Source organism: Triticum dicoccoides, chromosome 7A, assembly GCF_002162155.2.
Source record: "Triticum dicoccoides isolate Atlit2015 ecotype Zavitan chromosome 7A, WEW_v2.0, whole genome shotgun sequence".
In the NCBI taxonomy this organism is placed as follows: Eukaryota; Viridiplantae; Streptophyta; class Magnoliopsida; order Poales; family Poaceae; genus Triticum; species Triticum dicoccoides.
Window position 1 is genome coordinate 709,752,229 of NC_041392.1, and position 7,725 is coordinate 709,759,953.

Consider the following 7,725-nt stretch of genomic DNA (forward strand, 5'->3'; position numbering starts at 1 on the left):
ATATTATGATCGGTTCTACTAAAAATTTTATTTATATATATGCATAACGTGTACAATATGTAGTATCGTTAAATACCAGCAAACGAAAAATAATTAAATGAAAAACACAAAATTAAATGAAAAAGAAATCATAAACCCAAAAAACCCCAACCTTTTAATACCGGTTGGTGACACCAACCGGTACTAAAGGGCTCCCTGCCCCCGAAGCTGGCTCGTGCCACGTGGTTGCCCTTTAGCACCGGTTCGTGCTGAACCGGTACTAAAGGGTGGGGGGGGCCTTTAATGCCTACACTTTAGCACCGGTTACCAAACCGGCACTAAAGGGCCTTACGAACCAGTGCTATTACCCGGTTCTGCACTAGTGACAGCAATGGTCGGAATTTTGAGTAGCAAAATCCTCAGGGCTATCATGTTCCTCACTGTGTAGGCAATCCGCACTGGCGAATTCCTAACTCCTCAGTCAGGACAAATTCCTCAGAGACCAGAAGAACTTCGTCTCTGTCACTGAAGAAATTGACTGAACTGTATGAGATTTCCAATGGCTTCACTCGAAGGGATTGGTAGGTGTAGGATTTTGAGTTGAGCATCACATGGAAATTTTTCCTTAGTATTTCCTTGACCTCCTTTAACAGTATGGTGTTTCCTATGACTCAAGAAAGAGAAAAACAAAACTATGAAAACGAAAGTCTTCAAGCTTCATATTCCTCGCATGAATATCAAGTCTTCATGGACACACCAATTTCTTCACTTTCAAAGTCTTTAGAAATACCAAAATCTTCAGTCGAACATATTCATTTTTAGGGGTCGGCTTTTCCTGTAAATATCAAACTCCTCATAGACTTATAGACCTATGTACACTCACAAACGCATTAGTCCCTTAACCTATAAATCTTCAATACACCAAAATCACTAAGAGGCACTAGGTGCACTTACAGCTGTGATACCTATCACTTGCTTATCATGCCTCCCATATTGTTAAGCCAAGCCTCTAACCCACCTTGTCCTAGCAAACCGTTGTTTGGCTATGTTACCGCTTTGCTCAGCCCCTCTTATAGCGTTGTTAGTTGCAGGTGAAGATTGGAGTTGTTCCTTGTTGGAACATGGATATTTTGTTGGGATATCACAATATCTCTTATTTAATTAACGCATATATATACTTGGTAAAGGATGGAAGGCTCGGCCTTATGCCTGGTGTTTTGTTCCACTCTTGCCGCCCTAGTTTCCGTCATATCGGTGTTATGTTCCCGGATTTTGCGTTCCTTACGCGGTTGGGTTATAATGGGACCCCTTGACAGTCGTTTTGAATAAAACTCCTCCAGCAATGCCCAACCTTGGTTTTACCATTTGCCACCTAGCCTCTTTTTCCCTTGGGTTTCCGGAGCCCAAGGGTCATCTTTATTTAAACCCCCCTAGGCCAGTGCTCCTCTGAGTGTTGGTCCGACTGAGCTGCCTGCGGGGCCACCTCAGGGAAACTTGAGGGTTGGTTTTACTCGTAGCTAGTCTCATCTGAGTGTGCCCTGAGAACGAGATATGTGCATCTCCTATTGGGATTTGTCGGCACATTCGGGCGGTGTTGCTGGACTTGTTTTACCATTGTCGAGGATGTCTTGTAACCGGGATGCCGAGTCTGATCGGAATGTCTCGGGAGAAGGAATATCCTTCGTTGACCGTGAGAGCTTGTGATGGGCTAAGTTAGGACTCCCCTGCAGGGATTTGAACTTTCGAAAGCCGTGCCCGCGGTTATGGGCAGATGGGAATTTGTTAATGTCCGGTTGTAGAAAACCTGAAGTTGACCTTAATTAAAATACATCAACCGCGTGTGTTACCGTGATGTCTCTTATCGGCGGGGTCCGGGAAGTGAACACGGTGTTGGAGTTATGCTTGACGTAGGTTGTTCTAGGATCACTTCTTGATCATAGTGTTCGACCGTGCTTTTGCCTTCTCTTCTCGCTCTCTTTTGCGTTGGTTAGCCACCATATATGCTAGTCGCTTGCTGCAGCTCCACCTCGTACCTTTTACCCTTCATATAAGCTTAAATAGTCTTGATCGCGAGGGTGTGAGATTGCTGAGTCCCCGTGACTCACAGATACTTCCAAAAATCAGTTTGCAGGTGCCGATGATACCGTGCAGGTGATGCAACCAAGCTCAAGGAGAAGCTTGATGAAGATCTTGTCCTTTGTGTTGTTTCGTTCTAGTTGATCAGTAGTGGAGTCCAGTTGGGGTCGATCGGGAATCTGTGTAGCTTTTGGGGTAGTCTTCTTTCATTTTAGTTTCGTAGTCGGACCTTGATTGTATCTGGATGATGTAATGCTTTATTCATGTATTTGTGTGAAGTGGCGATTGTAAGCCAACTATGTATCTTTATCCCTTATGTATTACATGTTTTGTGTGAAGATTACCTCACTTGCGACATTGCTTTCAATGCGGTTATGCCTCTAAGTCGTGCTTCGACACGTGGGAGATATAGCCGCATCGAGGGCGTTACACCCTCGCCATCTTCAGGGAGTCCTTGTGTGCCCATTCCAGGGCCGCGTCGTCGTCGAGCTCCGCGTCACCGTGCTCCCTCTTCACGGCGGGGAGACCCGACTCCGTCTTCACCGGTGCGATCCCCGGCTCCGTCTTAGGCTTGACGAAGCGCGGAGGAGCCGACAAGGAGGCGCGCCGACCGCCCTCCTTAATGACGATGCCGGCGCTGCGCGTGCGCCGGCCGAGCGGTGTCTCCGCCGCGGGCTCAGCCTTGATGCCGAGCAGCGCCGGAGAGCCGGAGGAGTGGGAAGAAGCCCGTGAGGAGGACGACGAGGAGGAGCCGAACCTCCTGGGCATCCATTGCCCGGCACATCGGCGGTGAGACGGGGCGGCCACCCTCGCCGGGGGAGGGTAGGCCAGCGGCGGGTTGTTGCCACCCTCGAGGTGTGTCAGCACGCCCTCGAGCGTGCAGCCGGGGAATCCCCACCACAGGTGACACCCCTCGTTGTTCTTCGTGCCGCCCACCACCCGCGCCCCGTTGGTGGACGCCAGCCTCTGCTGCTGGCGGCGCTCGAAGTACGCCGCCCACGCCGCGTGGTTGTCGGCGGCGTACTGGGGGAGGACGCGCTGCTCGTCGGTGAGGGAGGCGCGGATGATCTCCACCTCGTCGGCGAAGTAGCCAGGGCGCGCCACGGCGTCGAGCAACGGGGGAATAGGAACTCCCCCGTTGCTGAGCCTCCACCCCGTCGGCCCGGCACGCATGTCCGGCGGCGCCGGGATGTTGGCCTGGAACAGGAGCCACGACTCCTGTTGGCGGAGCGAGCGGCGGCCGAAGCTGTTGGCCGCCGCCTCGTCGCCGGGGAAACGCTCGACCATCGGGAGGGGGAGAGGGAGGGCTCGGCGGCGTACGTGCGGGAGAGGGAGAGGGAGGGCTCGGCGGTGGCGCATGGGAGAGAGAGAGAGAGCTCGGCGGCTAGGGCTGGTGTGGCCAGAGCGAGGGAGGCCACTGGCTTATATAGTTGCGCCGCACCCGTGTGTACGGTGCGCGGGAGGGGAGGCGTCGGCGCGCCGCCCCGTGACGCGCTGCCCGTGAGGAATCAATGGCAAGGCTGACCAGCGGCAGCCTTGCCACTGATTCCCCGCGGAAAACCGAGGCGTTGGGGGGAGACGAGGCGCGGTGTCGCTGACGCGGCTGGCCCGCGGCTCTTTCGCGCAAAAACCGCTCGCCCTGGCGCCCCCCAGCGCGCCGGGTTCGGCCTGGATCCGCCGGCGCTGATTTCGACCTAGGCCGGCGAAAATCGAGCTTCTGGGGGCGCGACTGGGCCGTTTTCTCGGCGCCGGCGCGAAAAAATCGTCTGAAGAGGCCTTTCTGGAGGCGCGGCTGGAGATGCTCGAACAGATCATATATTCAGAGGTGCCTATGAAACAATCTGTTCTGCATCAAGAGCATTTCAGTTTCTCTTGTCGAATACACTTTTCTTCAGCAGGTGCATGAATACTTATTCGTCCATTGCAAAGCACGGGCAGTAGATACTAACACTTACAAGACCAGTTTCCAAATTCAAGAAAATTATGCATGGTACACTCTCCACGAAAGGCTCTATTTTAGGGCAGAAAAAACGAAGCAGCCAGCTAACTATCTGCATTTTTTTGACAAATGAGAATTTTTGGCTAACTACCAACATGGCTAGTCCTATTGTGTGCAGGCCTGATAGCGATCTCCCTATCCTGAGATATCAACGATTTATCTCTCCAATCAATAGCATATACCTCGAACGATCACAAGCGAGATCTTGGATCATTTTGACTGACATTGACGACGGCGTGACGCTCCGCAGAACCCGGCCCTCTCAACACAAGACTGTTGCTCCGGGAGGTACCGCCGGCGCCACTGCCATGGCTCCTGAACAAGAAGAGACACCGTTCGCCATCGCCGCGCCTGCACGTGTAGAAATCGAGGAGGTCCCCCTTGCACATGCGGCTCTCGTCCACGAGCAGCCTCCAATCGGAGCCGATGACCCGGTACGCCTTGCTGGAGTTGAGGTAGCGGAGGCTCACCTCCTTCTCACGGCCCTCCGCGTCGAGGACCTTGACCGAGACTTTGTTCTCGGCGTTCAGGCCGTCGTCGCGGAGCTCCTCCAGCTCCGGGAAGACCTCCGGGATGGAGCCAGCACGCACAGCCTTCTCGGTGAAGCGCAACCGGTTCTGCCCCGTCTGGACGTCGGACTGCTCCAACACCCTGGACAGCGCCCAGTCGGCGTCGTACACGCCGAGGCTGTCCATCACCTGCCGGTGGCGTGCTTCCTCTGCGGCGTCGATGCGGGAGCTGGGATCCATGGCGCCGTTCATGCGATTGCGCAGGCGAGATCGATCTATCGTAGGATCGTTTAAATGGTATAGGAACGCCCGTTCTTGTTGGGGCTAACAGGAGATTGATCTTGTGCGGGGTATTCTTTTTTTCTTTGCGAAAAAAGGATTGTATTAATCAATGGAGATCATTACAATCCTGTTGGCAGATGGTGCCAATTTCATCAGGTCCATGGCGAAGCCAAACAGCAGTACGAGGTACAGAAATCCCCATCTGAGCTAGGGAATGGCTAGCTTTATTTCTACTCCTACTCACAAGCATGGTTGTGGGTACCGCCCGAGAAAAATGGTTACCGCGCGGTTACCGAGATTCTCGCCGGCCCACGAGAAAGTCATATCCCGAGCAAAAAATCCCGAAATTTTTGAATTTTTACCTTTGAACCTGTGCTAGTATAGATGGACATCTCAAGAATATAACTAGAGTTAGATATGGCGTGGTGGTAAGCATGTACTTCCGGCAGCAGGGTGACGTAGGTTCGACTCTTCATCTGAGCAGTTCTTTTTTTTGTTTGTTTATTTTGCAAAATATGTACTTCCTCTGTAAATTAATATAAGAGCGTTTAGATCACTAAAATAGTGATCTAAAGTTTACAGAGGGAGTACATGAAAAAAGATAGACTATATACCCAGGAGTTGAACTCGCGACCTCTTTGCCTAGCAAGTGTAGGCGTTCAATTGAGATACCGCTCCTGTGGCTAATATCTATTCAGTTGCTATCTATGTTGAGGCTAAAAGAATTTGAATTCAAAATTCAATAATAAATTCGTCCGAAATATATTCGGTATTTGTCGGTTACCGTGGTAACCGAGGATCTCGCCCCCCCATGAGAAAATCCGTCCATTCGAAATCCAAAACCTTGGTTGTTGCTGTTGCTGCTTTTGCTACTGCCACTGCTGCCTGTCACGAAACCGTCAACCCGTGGTATGAACAGGGCAACAGGCATCTTGGCGGGGAGGCTCAGCAGCGGCGCCTCGGACCGCATCACGTTGACCGCCTGCCTAATGGACGGCCTCATGCTGCTGTCCGGGTGCGCACACCAGAGCGCGGCGACCATCACACGCCCCATTTCCCCGCTATCGAATTCGCCTTCTAGGCGCTCATCGGCGGCATCCAGAATACAGCCGTCGTTGAAGAAATCTCAGAACCATTGCACCATGTGCATGGCAGATTCTTCTTCGTCTTCCTTGGGGATGATTACGAGCGGGCGCCGGCCATTGGCAATCTCAAGGACCACTACCTCGAAGCTGTAGACATCGGACTCGGGGCTTGCTCTACCGGTGACCATGCACTCTGGGTCCATGTACGCCATGGTGCCAGTGAGCACCGTCGTGTGTGATCCTCTGCCATGGTCGACGAGCCTCGCGAGGCCAAAGTCGCCAAGCTTTGCATTGAAGGACGCGTCCAGCATTATGTTGCTCGGCTTGATGTCTCGATGCAGAACGCATTGCTCCCAAACCTCGGGGAAGGTACAGAAGCGCAGCCCTACACCGAGTACAATCTCATGCCTACAGAGAAAGAGAGATAAGTAGAGAGTTTTTTTTACCATTAGATAAGTAGAGAGTTAATTGAGTAGATAACACACTAGCAGGCAAGCAAATTGACATTCAAATCTGAGTACCTAACCTGAGTGGCCCACGCTTTTTTTGTTGTGAATATGAGTGTCGAGGCTTCCACACTACACCACAACACTGATGTAAGGACAAAAAAACTGCCGGGAGAAGGCACATTAAAGGGCAGACAAACTGCCGGCACAGGTTTTCTCCCGGCAGATAGAACTGCCACGAGAACAGCTGTCGGGGATTACTTCTCCCGGCAGATACACTTCTCCCGGCAGTTTTGTTGCCCTTGCCCATCTATTTGCCGGCAGTCCATTTTCTCCCGGCAGATTGTTCAAGAACATGAAAGTACAATTGCCAGCAGTTCAACTGCCGGCACAAGCAGGTTTACCCGGCAGTTATTATGCCAGCATGTTGATTTCACTAGCAATTTGTTCTGGGCATCCCTATCCATTCATTATGTTCAGGCAATCATGACATATCACACTATTTATACATACACTTCATCAATCAAAGTAACATATAGGCATCATCAAAACCGTAAACTTTATTCGATAAACACAACAATACAAGTAGGCTATTCCAGAAAAGAAGTACATATAAGCTTCCATATATAAGGAGGTTGTTCCACAAAATGAGAAGTACATATATGTTTCTAGATGTATCACACTACCAAAATGTAGTACCACAAAAGTAGTACATAAATTTCTAAATTTGCCACAACCAAAATGAGCAGAGCAAGTCTCCAGGTCAACAAATAAGGTATATGACATTATCACTCCATCAACTTAATTGTAGGTATTTCAAATCTTCAACAGCTTGAAGGTCCTTCCAAACATCCGTGAACTTGCATACATTTGCAAAACCTGCAACAGAACAGAAATTCAAAATGGAGATTATAGCTATGGCAGCAGGTAAGGAAGCAGTTAAGAAAGCAAGATAAACACAGGAAAAATCTGTGAGCTGCAGACCACATATAATCTGGGACTAGAAACAAAGACCAGGTGATATTTAAGTGACTAAGGGCCAGTTCTACAACCCTTTGGCTTCCATATAAAATTTTCAGGGCTTGCATATGAAATTTTTTGCAAGGCTTCAGCTGCTCACACTGATGGCATGGCATGACTGCTCACACCGAGACATGTATGTGCTTTTTTATTTGCAAACATATGCTAAATGTGAGGCTTTTGTTCTCTATGACATATGTCCAAAACTTGATGTTCATGATTCTCTATATGTGTCCTGCTACTTTCTAAATTTACGTACATATTTCCTTTTCAGAACTACAAATTTTTCTTGTCAACAAAAGCTCTTTTTATGCTCTCTATACATAGTT

At 50.2% G+C, this 7,725-nt stretch overlaps 1 long non-coding RNA gene and 1 pseudogene across 3 annotated transcripts in view; both read right to left on the reverse strand.

Moving 5' to 3' along the window:
- Positions 1–4,316: 4,316 nt before the first annotated feature.
- Positions 4,317–4,803, reverse strand: LOC119334597 (annotated as a pseudogene).
- Positions 4,804–6,975: 2,172 nt separating this feature from the next.
- The window catches only part of LOC119327819, a 4,406-nt gene continuing 3,656 nt past the window's right edge, over positions 6,976–7,725 (reverse strand). For all 3 annotated transcript variants that reach the window (XR_005158709.1, XR_005158707.1, XR_005158708.1), the window contains one exon: positions 6,976–7,255. This is a non-coding gene — a long non-coding RNA (uncharacterized LOC119327819). The remainder of the gene's footprint in view (positions 7,256–7,725) is intronic.